Here is a 16,201-nt window from a genome sequence, read left to right as displayed (position 1 = left end):
TAAGAGGGATCACTACTGGAGGCACTGTATAAGGGGCACTACTGGTGGCACTACTGGGGGTACTTTATAAGGGGCACTACTGGAGGCACTGTTTAAGGGGCACTACTGGTGGCACTGCATAGGGGGAAGACTACTGGGGTAATGTAGAAGGGGCACTACTGGGGGCACTGCATAAGGGGCACTACTGGTGGCACTGCATGGGGGAACCACTACTGGGATAATGTAGAAGGGGCACTACTGGGGGCACTGCATAAGAGGCACTATTGTGGGCACTGTAAAAAGGGCACTCCTGGAGGTACTGCATAAGTGGCACTACTGGGGGCACTGCATAAGGGGCTTTTCTGGGGGCACTGTATAAGGGTGTACGGCATAAGGTGCACTACTGGGGCACTGCATAAGGGGCACTACTGGGGGCACTGTATAAAAGGCACTGCATAGGGGGACCTGTACTGGGGGCACTGCATAAGGGGGGCCACTACTGGTGATACTGTGTAATGGGCACTACTGGTAGCACTACTGGGTGCACTTTATAGGGGGAACTACTGGGGCACTGTATAGGGGCACTACTGGGGCACTGTATAATAGGCACTACTGGGGACACTGTATAAGGGACACTGCATAAGGGGCATTGCATAATGTGCACTACAACAGGGGGCACTGCATAAGGGGGCACTGCATAAGGGGCATTACTACAGGGGGAATTGCATAAGAGGCACTACTACAGTGGGCATTGCAAGAGGGGCACTACTGCTAGGGGCACTGCATAAGGGGCACTACTACTGGGGGCATTAAGGTGCATATTGAATGGAAAGGAATGTTCCCAGAGAAACAGTGGTGCATCATGTTGACACACCCACGTTTTTTCAGTGGCCATGTCCCTTGTGGCATGTGGCTACACCCACTTTTTTGCTCCATGCACATATTTGGGGCGGTTGTTTTTTTTAACTTGCCCTCTGCTCCAAGTGCCCTAGTTATGCCACTGCATATTATAGACCGTACTAGATAAATAACTATAATCTTATTGGTTGCTGTGGGTAAAACCTCAATTTGTCCTCTTTAGATGGTTTGATAAGTCAACCCCTCAGTAATGATTAACCAAATCCCTTTTGCAACTCAACAACATATTCCTACAGTACTTAGACAAATGTTCTGTTTGATCTATTCAGCTAATATAGAATGCAATTGAATAGTCTGACACTTTAATATGCAATTGACATAAACTACAATCTGCGCTTTCAGAGAAATCATTGTTAAAGATTTTTTTATTGAATTAAAAATGTAATTATGTTTACTTTTAATCTATCTGAAATACACAACATTAATTTGAAAATGCAAACAATTACTTTATAGTCTGTTTCTGTACATAGCCTAGACAGCTAATAAACATTCAAAACACAGATCATGTTGAGCCCAAAGGAGCTTTATTAAGCTCCAGACACTATCTCAAATAACTTTAGGATTTAGAGTACAATGTTTTAAATTGCGCTATGGAAACCTCCTTCGTCTGAGGGAATGTTTGATAGCAGACACAAGCTTCAATTCCCCAACACACAATAGGTAATTTACCACATAATAAAAGAAGTTATCATTGCTAATTCCCTCTTCAGAAGTAAGGAAAGACTTAAATATACAATCTGTCAGAATATGCTATGATAATTAATCTACTGACAAAAGATACATATTATTCACAATGCTTTCTCTGATATAAACTGGGTACCTTACTTGTTCATTCATACTGTATCTCAATTTCAGATTAGAATCGTTGTATTGAAAGTTAACTTTAGCCTACAGGATAAAAGTGCTTTATTTTTAATGTGTTGGGAGAAGCACAAATTATTTCAGGAGATGGGTTCTGAAGTGGACCTGACCTGAGTGGGTGACTGTATGAGAGCAGGATATGTGATCAGCATAGCATCATGATTTGGGACTAGGGAGAGGCACAGGGCATGGTGCTCTGGACCAGAGCACGCTAATGCACTGTGCAGTGTTAGAAGCTGTTAATGCAAGGCAGCTGCTGGGCACTAGGATCCAGTGGCTCCCCACAAAGGCATGACCTCTGACAATGACCATGCGCGGCACCCCACCATGTCTTCCTCTCCTCCATGTTCTGCATATACAGATGTGCCCCTGAGTACTCCCCAAAGTGTGGAAGCCACATGAGATCCAAATATACACTGTGCCACACCAGTTAGGGGTGGTGCTGACAAAAGGTGGAGGAGTAAGGACGGATCCCTGTTTTAAGTGCCCCAGGCCCCCCGAAGGCTTAATCCAGCCCTGTTTAAGGAGCATCTCCTCTCCCACAGGTTTCTGCAGTAAATTATACTTGCAAATAGATGGCACAGCCTATAGCGAGGGGAATAACAAATACAAAAGCTATATCAGGGGCAAATAATAAGTAACAAATAGATGCACAGAATATTAGCAGCTCCTGAAATAAGGCCAATCCAAAAATCCTCAAAAATAACTTACTAAACTTAGAAGATGGAGTAGGCTATCTTGATATTAAATTGATAAAAAAATGGAATAATTAAATACAATAGCTTATCCAAAAAAAAGAGCACTGAATATAAAATATGTCAAAAAAATATTCTAGACATAAATTTAATAACATAATTTAAAACATATAATAAATAAATTAAAAATATACACACACTCTAAATGTAATAATATGAAAGTCATGCCTTAATAAGATTATACCCAAAATAATCAAAATATCAGTAGGTGTCCCTATTTTCAAACTCAGGGATGGATTAACAATGGTGTGGGTGGACAGGATGGATTAATAATGGGGCAGATGAAGGTGTAGCTCCAGGCCCACCATACAAAATAGGCCCACAGATTTCCCTGTAGAACATTTTTGCAGGTATGGTGGTATGGGCCGGCGGCCCATATGCAGGACATACAGATGGGGAGGACATACAGATGGGCAGGGGACAGACAACACAATGCAGGATGTACAATTCGGGAGAAGATGGACAGCACAATGCAGGGGCAGAACTATGGGAGACAATGGAGGTGTCTGCCGCCAGGCGCTAGCACTCAAGGGGCACCTCCTCCATTGCCCACAATATATTCACCCCACTTAGGGCTGTAAATATGTTCCACCATAGTAGCAGTCTTACAGTATCTTGACTCAAACTTAGTCCTCAAAGCCCCCACATCAGTTGGTTTTCCCGTCCATCAGGGGTATCAGGAGGGCTTCCCACCCCACATCAGATGGCTTTCGCCTCCATCAGGAGGGCTCTGAGCCTTATGCTAATTGCACTATACAGGTCACTATCTTATCTGTGACTAACGCATAGCTGTATATACCCAAAAAAGGGTGTTTTTGGGATTTATCCTGCAAATTTAGTAAATAGGTCTAATAGAAACAAATTCACATATTCTATATTAGTGTTTTTGTGAGTGTAGAGAAATATGGTGCATACCTATCTTTTTCCCCATTTTTTGTAGGGGGGGCACCAAATTATAACTTGCCTCCGGGCATCTGGGGTGAACTTACACCCTTAATTACTTACATTGGCACAATGCAGGGCATGCAGATTGGAAGGGGTCAGAGAGCGCAATGCAGGACATACAAATGAGTATGGACAGTTTAATGCAAGATATACACATGGGGACAGATAGTATAACGCAAGACATACAGATGTGGGGAAAGTATAATTTAGGATATATACTTTGGGAGGGGGCAGGCCACACAATGCAGGACATACAGATGGCGGGACAGTACAATGCAGGACATACACATAGGGACATACAACACAATGCGATATATACAGATGGGGAGGGGACAGACAACACAATGCAGCACATACAGATGACGGAGAAAGACAGCACAATGCAGGACATATGGATGGAAAGGGGGTGGACAGTACAATTCAGGATATACAGATGGGGAGGGGGATGGACAGCACAATACAGGACATATGGGTGAATGGGACGAAAGGCAAAGTACAGAATATACAGATGAGAGGGTAGCGCAATACAAAACATATGGGGCAGGCTTAGTACAACAAATGCAGATATAATGGTAATACCGACAGATAAAGGGACACATACAAACATGTAGAAGGATTTAAGTCAAAACAAACAAAAATGTAAATGGTAGAAATAATCTAAACAAAATATATATTATGACTGTAAGAGTAATGTTTACTTAAAAATATATACCTGTACTGTATATAATGTTTTAAGGATTATAAACTATATATATTTAGTTTAATAGTCTTTATACTAACACTGCTCTTGCAATCATAATATATATTTTAATTACCTTTGAGTGAATATTTTTATATTTGTGCTATTTTATGTTTTGTTTTTTTTAAACACTTCCTTAGCCCCCCAGTGTTGAATTACAGCAGTCTCAGGTTGAGAAGAAGCTTGTGAGTAATACAGCCGTTGGAAAGAGGAATGAATGTTGACAAGTGCCTAAGGGCTCTATTTAATACAATACGCATATTGAATGCAGATTGTAGTGTGATATTAACGACTGAATTTGCATTGCGAATTCAGGGCCTGATTCAGAGCCGGATGCAATCAGCCGTTCACCCCCAGGAGGTACGACCGTCCAAATGTCAAACCAAGCGCTCGCACGTGTGGTCGCTCATAGCGAGTCTTCCGCTCCATATTTCCACAACCCCTCCTCTAGCTAACGAGCGTCCGAAATAGCGAGCACACTACTCGTTTTTGGATGAAGTGTTCGCTCGCACAAGTACGACCGGAAGTAGGCCTGTCATTTGTCGATTGCCTTGTTTCTCCTTCGTCAAACATCCGTAAATCGATTGGTGCCAATCATTACCTTAATTTACTTAATTGTTGGTCGAAAATTTTCAATCTTGTTTCTTTTTTGAATGTCAATAAACTTTATTGTTTGTTTTGTGTTCATTTTGGTCCGTAGAATCCGTCTGCTTTTAACGTCAAACTTGTTTTTTTTCAATCCAATGGCTGTTTGTTTGATTTTTTAATCGCTTTTATTTTGGTTTATAATTTAGAAATTGTTTTATTTCCGGCTTGTTGCTAATGCATCCAAATGCAGCATGCCAATCATAAGTCACAATATATTTTTAGTGGTTGTTCACATGACTCACACATTAACCAATAGAATTATTCATGTTATTTATGAAAGTACATTAGCCAATCAAAATTTAGGGGTCCCTGTAATAAAACTGATTTGTGTAAAAAAAAAACTATTGCTATCATGAGAGCCAGTGCTTTTACACGGCATGAGTGCTGGTGCTCACTGAAGTGATGGATTGCCAAATTACTGACATGCCGCCCCCCGTCACCAACCAACGCAAGCGCCGGGCGTATGCGGAGGTGCGGCGCAGGCTGCGGGCCTTGGGATTACGGAGGACCATCAGCCAATTAGAGCGCCGCTGGTCGGATTTACGCCGCCGGTCCCTACACCTGCTTGCGCAACTTCGGATGAGGATCCGTCGGCGTAAGTGGATATTTGAATGTTTATATATCTATGACAATCTGTTGTTACTTTTTGTCTTTGCAAATGTAAATTTGCATTAATGCGTGTGCATGTGTGCAGTATGCGTTTTTTTCGGGCTAAATTAGACCTTGATAATGATGTTTTTTTTTAATTAATATTTTCTTTTGGGTTAATGTTTTACATTTTAAATGTTTTTTGGTATACATATTTGCTAATATTACAAACTATACTTCATTTAGGTCAGGAGGAGATCCATCGAAAGAGACGGAGGCCTGCCCGACCCCTCTCCCCAACTCCCACCATCTCCTCCCCTGCCCACTCCTCCCAAATTTCTCCACCCTCCCCTGACCTGGACATCCCTATTTCCCCTCCCTCTCCTGCTCCCCAAATCCAAATAACCCCTCCCTCCCCTGTCCTATCCATCCTCATTCCCACACCCTCCCCTGATGCACCAACTCCTGATTCCAACCCCTCCCTTTATCCCCCCCGGACATTTCCCCACCTTCTTCGGACATCCACTGGCCCACTTCTTCGGAGGAAGAGGATCTGGGCCAACCTGGCCCTGTACCTGCAGGTGTTTCATGTTTGCAATTATTGTGTTAAAATGTGCATTATATTCATACACTGTGGTATCCCTGCTTACAATCTAAGGGCAGTCCTTTGTTTTTTTTATTTTTTATTTTGGGTTCAATTTTTTTTTATTATTATTATTTTGGGTGCTAATTTTTGAAACATTTTGGCCAAAATGTAATCATTAATTTTTTGATTTTAAATTGTTTTTTTCTAAAGTTTTTTGGAGTTTGTTTTCCTAAATTTTGGCCAAATTTATTCATGTTTCATAACAAAATAAACTTTACAATAACCACATATGCCAGAGCCAAATACAAGTTTCATTGTGCTTTTGTAAATTTCTACAATAAAATCAATATACAAATTGTGTATGGATTATTTAAGATCCCACAGTGATTGTTCAAACCACTATTCTCATGTTCATGTTTTGTTAAGTTTTTTTGTGCCAATTGGTAATTTAGGCAAATTCATGTTACCACTATATTTTAGCAAAACAATTAGCATGGTATGTAAACTTTTTTTAAGTGTAAATCATACTGTTTTTCTTTTATGTTTTATTTAAGAAAATTCACATTTAATTAAAACACATATTTGTCTTTCAACAGACCCAAGGAGGTGGAATCAGGCGATTTTGGGCCATATAAGGGCGATGAGGGGCCATTTGGTCCAGCTGCTGGTCTCAATGGACCATTTAATTGTTTTTTTGCAAAATTATTTTTTTTTGTTATTTTATTTTTTTAATAAAAGCTGTTTATTTAAACAAATCTCATTTATTGACTCAAACATTAGCTCACAGGGTCAATCAATGTGTTTTTTTTTTTTCAAACATTTGGGTTTATGAAATTTGCATATGAAAATGCAAACAATGTGGCAGACTTAATTTTTGGAGTAAGTATTCTTTAAAAATGTAACTTTAAAAAACAGAGTGGTTTCCAAGACTTTAAAGACATTCAACTAATTGGGACAATTGACATTAACTCAATAATGTTTTTCTAAAATACCCTTATGTAATTATTTAATTTATTCAAAATTATCCATGCAACTCCCAAAATAAAGATGAAAAAAGGTAGGGCAAACTATGCAAACATGTTGTTAATTGTTATTTTGTTTTAAAAATTAAAAAAAAAAACGTAAAAAAAAAAACACTTGGAAATTACGTTAAAAGGTACTGTCCATTTGCTGGTTTTTCATGTAAAAAAAAAAACCGAATAAATATAAAATTTGTTTATTACACAATATCTCACAATAAAAAACAAATACACACAAATATTTGAACAAAAAAATCAAGAACTGGTTGAAGATGGTGCATGCCAACATGTTGTCCAAAATCAGGTAAGAAACACATTTGTCCAGGTGTAAAGGTCATTTGTGAGTCATTCATGTCACAGATGATCAATTTCAGGAAGTAAGAAGGTTGTTGTTTGGATTTTGCAGAAAAAAAAAGAAAAAGAAAAGGTTAAAATTCGAAACATAGGATAGTAAACACACATAATTTTCATTCTTCACAATGTCAACAAATGTACAAAAAAGGAAATTAAAATACCTGAAAAAGTGTGTAAATACCTCATCACGTATGGCCCCCCCTGACACTCTCCTCCGACCAACCTCGGGGGGCCATCCTTAGGCAAGGCATCCTCTGGCTGCATTGGGACACCACTCCTTATGGCGATGTTGTGAAATATCCCACACAGGACCACAATTTTGGAAACCATAGCCGGCAAATACATGAGGTCACCACCAGAGCAGTGGAGGCATCAAAATCGGCCTTTTAAAAGGCCAATACAATGCTCCACCACCTGCCTGGTGGCAGTAAGTGCGGAATTATATTGACTTTGTGGCCCTGGTATAGGAACCAAATAAGGAGTGAGCAGCCAGGGCGTGCAAGGGTAACCACTGTCTCCTGTGAAAATAAAAAAACATTCAGTGCCATTTCTAAGTCAACAGTGTTTGCTTTAAAAATTAGAGGTACCACTTACCCAGAAGCCACGCATCACCAGCTTGTAGGTTGTTTAATTTGTGCCAAAGCCCTGATTGCCGGATGACAAATGAATCATGTGCACTTCCTGGAAATTTGGCATTCAGGGACAGGATCTGGAGGGAGGCATCACATACCACCATTACATTCATTGAATGGAAATGTTTGCGGTTCCTAAATATTGCCTCCAGGCTGAAGTGGTATGTGAGTGCCGTCCACTACCCCTATGATGTGTGGGAAGCCTGCAATTTCGAAAAATTTCTGCTTCACCACATTAAGGGAACCCATATCCAATGGCATATTAATAAAATGATGGAGGTGCTTAAAGAGTGCATCCATTACCGCCCTCAGGATCCTTGAAAAGGAGGATTGGGAAATGCCAGCAACGATCCCAACTGTGGTCTGGAAGGATCCTGAGGTGTAAAAATGTAACACTGACATTAACTGCGTAAGTGGTGGTATTGCTGTTGGATTGTTAATTTGCCTTTCAAGATCACCCTCTATTAATGAAAGAGTGTCTAGGATGATGTGGGGTGGTAGGCGATAATGCCGTAAAACCACATCATCAGGCATTCCAAAAAGGGTGACACGTGTTCTAAATATCTGGGGCCTTGCACGCCTATGATGCCTACTCCTAGAAGGATGTTCAGGTTGGTCGGGGTCATGGACCATCGCCACTATAATTTGCCCAACATCAATCTGAAATGTTAGACAATGTAGTTATTTTTACAACATTTAAAAATGAGAAAATATACTTCTTTTTTACACATTAAGAAGAATCTTACAGGGTTAGGCAGTGACATCTTGAATTAAACCTACGAATTAGATTTACCATAAAAAGAAAGTTAAAATTAACACAAACTAAAGACAGGCTAAGGAAAAAATATAAAGAATGCATGCACTACACAGATGATGTTGTTATTGTATGTTTTTATTCGAAAATTCCAATGTACGCTAACGCCACAGACAGGAGATGTGCAAAATATAAGCAAAATATAAGCAATAGAGGATACAAAATACCGCTAAATGGTACGCTAATGCCACAGACAGGAGATGTGCAAAATATACGCAATAGAGGATACAAAATACCGCTAAATGGTACGCTATCGCCACAGACAGGAGATGTGCAAAATATACGCAATAGAGGATACAAAATACTGCTAAATGGTACGCTAACGCCACAGACAGGAGATGTGCACAATATATACGCAAAACATTTCGCATTTTTGACCCCTTAAAAAAACATGATACATTTTTAAAATAAACAGGGTCTAATGTATGTCAAGAAACACCGCACAAAGACGATCCCGAAAATATAAACACAGTCCACAAGACAAAAGGAGAGAAAGAAAAAAACTAAAATAAAATTTAAAAAAAGTGTTAACATTAAAAAAATTAAACAAAAAAACAAGTTTAAATCGACCCAAAAAGCGACCCACCAAACTTACCTCAACACAAAAATAAAAAAAGGCTTAGTAAAAAAACACAAAAATGCGAAAAAAAACCAACCACTCGACAACTCGCACCAAATCCAAACAACTACTTCACAAACCACTACTCCGCACCTATCGCAACCTCCAACCACTTCAATCAACCCACCCCAAAACAAGGCCACAAAAAAGCCTTAAATAGACCTAACTTTCCTGCTCAAATCAATGACGCACAATAGATGCGCCCCTATAATGCACACGCATCTATAAAAATGTCACAAGAGGCCACAATGGGTCTGCTGAATTCAAGGGTTTAATCATGTCCACTGAACAGCAGCAAAGCCAAAATCCAGGACCGCACACTAAGTAGCTCCAAATTTAAAGTTACCACACAAATAAAAACAATAAAAAAATTAATTAATTTTTTTTTTGTAAGGTGTTGAGACTGACAATGAGGAGGCTGCGGGGCCTAGTACCCAGGCCAGGGCCAAACGAAAAAGGGAGCCACAATTCACAAGAAAGGAGATGGAGGCTTTGGTGCAAAAGTGCGTGGATAACCTGGCACAGGCACCCCAAAATATGGGTGCAACCCAGAGATGGAAACTGTGGGAGGAAATAGCCAATGCTGTCAATGTGGTTGGTGATTTTGTCCATTCAACCAAAGATGTCAAACGCCGGTACGTAAATGCTGTAACCTATTTCCAAAATTCTAAAAACTTAGTTCAAAAACTAAACATACATTTTTAAACAACAGATGGAGCAACTTCAAATATTGGCTAAAACAAAAACTGGCTGATAGGGCTAGGCATGCAGGGGGGACAGGTGGTGGGCCAACCCCTGTGTCATTGGAGTTAACAGATTTGAAGGAACTGGCACAGGGGTGTGTGCAGGAAGAGGAGGTGTTTGGCGTGTCCAACATGGACACAGACATGCCAGACTTTGCGGCTCCACATGTTGCTGCAGGTAATTTAGTTATAAATGTTTGAACAACTTGTTTAAATACAAAGACAAATGTACTAATATTTGTATGATCTCTCTTTTTCACACAGGCACAGAAGAGGATGAGTCTGCTCCAGAACTGAGGTTTGGCCGCAGTAGATCTGCTGGCTCCGCAGTGGAGGAAGCAGTATTTCTGGCTGGGGACACAGTGGCGGACAGTCCAGGGCCTTCCCCCTCGCAGGCAGTGGCCCTTCTCACAGATCTCAATGATAAAACGTATGAAAACACCGAGATTCTGATGAGGATGGATGCCAATCTGCTACGGGTGGCGGACGCCCTGGAGGCAAACGCTGTGGCCAATGTCAGAATAGCTAATGCCCTGGAGCAGCTCGCCCACCTGCTCATGTTGGAGCTGGCTCCCTTCCTGCTGGAACATCAGGGCCCTCCACCTCTGGCGCAACATCGGCCATCCCTCCAAATGTGCCTAGCCCTATGCCTAGCCCAGAGGAAACACCAGCTACCTCTGCCCAGGCACGGCGTACAACCAGACAGACAAAGTCATGCTCCCTCCAACATCAAGCCAAGCAGGGGAGAAGGCATTGACAGCACTGGCTAATTTCCCCAAATTCCATCTCTGTGTTTGCCCCATATTTTTGCTACACCAAACCTCCCTCTCCTTTCTTGTGAATTGTTTTTTTTTTACATTAATTTATTTTTGGGATGTAAAAAAAAAAAATTTGGCTGAAAAAAAAGCCACATTTCTAACAAAATGTGAACATTTAATTTTTGAAAATTAAAAATCCCTTCCAAAAAAAATGTGTGTCAAAATCATTAGCAAATGGCTAAATGGGACTGGAACAAACATACTTAAATACATAACAAAGGTCATATACTTAAAAAAATGTTTAAATCCAAAAAACATAAGGTAACACGTAGGTAAACAATAACACAAGCAAAGCAATTAGTAGCTGATTGTCTTTCTGTATTGTAACCAAAATGTAACAAAAAATTTTACAGACAAAAAAAATGTGTTGGGCTTTTTAAAAACAAAATAAATCTGACAACAACATGCGTACGGAATATAGCAAAAAAATCAAGCATTTTTACCTTTTTTAAACATTTATTTTGTGATTGCTGTGATTACAAAACACAAACAAATAGGAACACAACATGCGTTCCAAATTTAGCTAATAAATCATCGCCATTGAAAATCACCTTCTCGCAAGTGATCCAATTATTAGGTGATTGGTCTTGTGCCTTGTAAAGGAGAATAGCAAAACATCGATTCGCTAAGTGAGCTACGAAGAGACCATCGCCTTTGCGAGAGCCAATACCCTACCACAAGCTGAACGAGCAGTCATAATGGAAACTGGATCACACAGTGACGTATCCAAAATATCATCCAAATTGGACGTTCGCACAAGATAATACATGTACTCCCAAAAATTATCCTCCATGCCCTAAAATGTGCATATTTTATTGCAAGCTCTGTCCTGTGATGACAATATTAATACATTCTTGGGATATTTTCAAATATAACACTGTGAGTTAGTCAAAAGTATTGCCTCACAACCACATTTTATTTGCTGATTATGATAAATATGCTTGTTAGAGTGTGCACCTGCATTTTCTATTTTTTCTGCACAACCCTATGATAGGTAGCTCAGAATGTCCGATGGTACATGATGCCAGAGCTAATGGTACTGTGCCTTCCAGCGCAGTTCCTCACATCGGCACACCCGAATGTTCCTGTGAACACACCCATCATCAAAGCCATCCCCCAGTCATTGCCCAGGAATGCCTATCCGAATTGCATAACTTTTCATGCAATTCCAATCTGCTTCCCCTAGCAGTAAGCAATGGCACGCATGTGCAGTGCGTATCGGATGCATGTGCAGATTTAAAACTTTAGGCACTTGCGCTAATGTTTTTGCATGCATCCACGTTTTTTTGCAGATTTACACAGTATACACTGTATGCAATCTTCAACTACTAACTCTAACATAAATCTGATCTCACCTGCAGCAATCTAGTCATTCAGGTTAATAGGCAAATTGCCAGACTGAGAGACATTTGACTAAATGCAAGAGACAGATCTCACAAACGACCAAGCCCGGTGACAGTATATTGTGTATGCAGGATCGATACAGGAGCAATACCAATAAACAGCTTCAAACGCACCTGCAATGATGGGATTGGGAGGTCGAGATTTTATTTCCTGCTTAAAAATTCAGATCCCAGACCTCCTGATCCCATTGAGGAAAGCACACACTTGTTGGTCTGAGAGCTAATCTGATCTGCAAAGTTGAACTACAAGTGTGTATCAAACTAAAGTCATGTAATATATTCCAGAACATCCAGTACATCCTGCAAAATAGTTTGTCTTCTGCATAAAGAAAACAGTCAGTATCAAAAACAGTACCTTTTACACAAAGTTTTTAACTTGCTGTATTATGGCGTCTGAGTTGACAAAAATGGCATGAGCACATTGTTTTTGAAGATAATAGTACGAACCGGCATTAAAACAAGGTATATTAAGCCATTCTACAGGGTGTTTTTGCCATGTGGTGAGGTGAGTACCATGTATTGCGGCATTTTTTTTTTATATAAAACAGCAAGATGGCTTGGTTTATTAAGAAATTCTAAATAATGAAAATAAATGTTTATTTTTAATTTTTTGTCATAATATGTTTGAGTCTGCATTGGCATACTTTCTTCTTATTATTGATATACTCCTCAATACTATGATGCAGGGTAGAGTGCACACTGATTAGTCAGTGCATAATAGTCACTATTAGTCGACAAGCATTCCTAACCATAAAACTAAAAATGATGACAAATCATGAAAAGCCATGTGTCGACCTATTCTGTTGACTTTTTGTCCATGGACTCACTTTGGACCTACTGCAGTCAGGCTTTCATTCCCAACACTCCACAGAGACAGCACTGACTAAGGTAGTAAATGATTTGGTCACTGCCAAGGCTAAAGGACATTACTCGCTTTTAATTCTTCTAGATCTCTCTGCTGCCTTTGACACTGTTGACCACTCTCTTCTCATACAAACACTACAATCCCTAGACCTTCAAGACACAGCCCTTTCTTGGTTCTCATCCTACTTGCAGTATCTAATTGCTCTTTCACTGTTCGCTTTTCTGATTCTACCTCCACTTCATACCTCTATCTGTTGGAGTACCGCAAGGCTCAGTCTTAGGTTCACTGCTTTTCTCAATCTATACCATCTCTCTTGGTATCATCTGTACGTGGCTGATACTAGAGATGAGCAGGTTTGGTTCTCAGAGATCTGAACTAGAGATGAGCAGGTTTGGTTCTCAGAGATCTGAACCCACCCAAACTTAGGGGATCCGAGTCAGATGCGAGTCAGCTTTGGATTTCCTGCCTCACTCAGATCTGAAAATGGGGCAAAACATCATCATCCCGCTGACGGATTATCGCGGGTTTTGGATTCTATAAAAGTCCCGCAATCATTCCGGCTGTGGAGATTGAAGAGGGAAGGAGCTGGGAGCTGTGCTGAGGGAGCTGGGAGCTATGCTGTTCTGTTCTGCTGTGCATAGGGGCTCACTACTGTTGTGTCAGGGGCTGACTGCTTATGTCTATATATGCATAGGAGCTGGCTAGGCTACTGTTTTGGCAGGGGCTGGCTGCTTATGTCCATAGGGGGCGGGGCTGGCTGTTGTCCATATACTGGGGCTGGCTTGCTGTTGTCCTGTCCACTCCATAGGGGCTGGCTGTTGTCTATAATATCCATATATACTGGGGCTGGCTGGCTATTATCCTATCCATTCCAAAGGGGCTGGCTGGCTGTTGTCTATAGGGGCTGGCTGTGCTGCTGTGTTGTTCTGGGGGGTGCTCTATCCATCAGGGGTGCTATTATCCCCCAGCGTGAAAAAAATAAAGTATTTTATTTTTATTTCTGTGTGTGTGCATGCCTGTTAGGCACACTTATCAGCAATGTAGGTGCACAGGGGTGCTGTGCTGCCTGTGTCTCATTTATCAAGGGGCTGCTGCCTCATTCAGGGGTACTCTTCACCTCCAGTGAGAAAAAAATAAAATTAATTTTTTTTGTGTGTGCGTGTTATCCTGCCACACCACCAGTGTTAAAATAAAAACATATTTTTTGTGTGCATGTTAGCCTGCCACACACTACCACTGTGAAAATAAAAACAATTGTTTGTATGTGCGTGTTAGCCTGCCACCCCACCAGTGTTAAAATAAAAACAATTTTTTGTGTGCGTGTTAGCCTGCCATACACTACCAGTGTGAAAATAGAAACTATTTTTTGTGTGTACACCACCAGTGTGAAAATATATATATTTTTTGTGTGTGTGCGTGTGGCTGTTATCCAAACCACCAGTGAGAAAATAAAAACAATTTATTGTGTGTGTGTAATTGCGTATTAGCCACACCACCAGTGAGAAAATAAATACAATTTTTTGTGTGTGCGTATTACCCTGCCACACCACCAGTGTTAAAATAAAAACATATTTTTTGTGTGCATGTTAGCTTGCCACACACTGCCACTGTGAAAATAGAATCAATTGTTTGTGTGTGCGTGTTAGCCTGCCACCCCACCAGTGTTAAAATAAAAACATTTTTTTTTGTGTGCATGTTAGCCCGCCATACACTACCAGTGTGAAAATAGAAATTATTTTTTGTGTGTACACCACCAGTGTGAAAATATATATATTTTTTTGTGTGTGTGTGTTGCTGTTATCCACACCACCAGTGACAAAATAAAAACAATTTATTGTGTGTGCGTAATTGCGTATTAGCCACACCACCAATGCGAAAATAAAAACAATTATTTGTGTGTGCGTAATTGCGTATTAGCCACACCAACAGTGAGAAAATAAAAACATTTTTTTGTGTGTGTGTGTTAGCCACACTACCAGTGTGAAAATAAAAACTAATTTTCGTTGTGCGTGTGGCTGTTATCCACATTACCAGTGAGAAAATAAAAACAATTTATTGTGTGTGGCTAATTGCGTATTAGCCACACTACCAATGTGAAAATAAAACAATTTTTTGTTTGTGTGATTGGTTGTGTGCGTTAGCCGCAACTTAGCTGCGCTATAATGGCTTGGTGACACTGCTGTAAGACCACAGTGAGTATGTAGGACAGTCACATTACAGGAGAGCAGGATCCACAAAAGAGTCTTGTAGCTGCCGGCAGCAGTCATGATGACGATGCAAGGCCGTCAACGTAATCTATGAAGGTTGATGTACCAGGGCTTAAGTCAGGCCAAAAAGTCAGGCTAAAAAAAATCAACTTTTACCCTGTTAAAGAAAAAAATCTAAAGCTAAGTCAGCTTTAGAGAAACAAAAATTTGGCAATATGCCATTGACTACACAAAGTGGCAAGGAAAGGATAAGACCTTGGCCTTTATTATTTATGACTGGTGGTTCTAGTTATGATTTAAGCCCCTCTGCTTGTAGGAGAGGTACAAAAAAATAAGACACCGCAACCAACTGTGTGCTCCGAAAAATCACAAATCCCCAAGGAGAGTCCAAGTGTTTCCGCGGTTGCCATGTGTGATCCTGACCTATCTAATACTGTACTTGAAGAGGATCCTCCTTCCAGCATTTATGTGCCCTTTGCAAATGTGGGGATGAGCAGCACAAGACAACATGCTGACGTAGAAATCGAGGATGCTTCTGTGGAATTGCACGAGGAGGATGAGGAGGAAATTTATGTAGTTAGTGATAACAACAAGGATGAGAGGATGTTGATGATGATGATGTTGACGGTGAGGATGTTTGTGTAAAAACTGTAAATCAGGCAACAGTTGTTGCCCATGGTGGGAAAAATTCCATTGTTTCCATGTCTG

This window comes from Taudactylus pleione, unplaced genomic scaffold, assembly GCF_031769625.1.
Source record: "Taudactylus pleione unplaced genomic scaffold, aTauple2 ptg000093l, whole genome shotgun sequence".
In the NCBI taxonomy this organism is placed as follows: Eukaryota; Metazoa; Chordata; class Amphibia; order Anura; family Myobatrachidae; genus Taudactylus; species Taudactylus pleione.
This window is presented reverse-complemented; position numbering follows the sequence as displayed.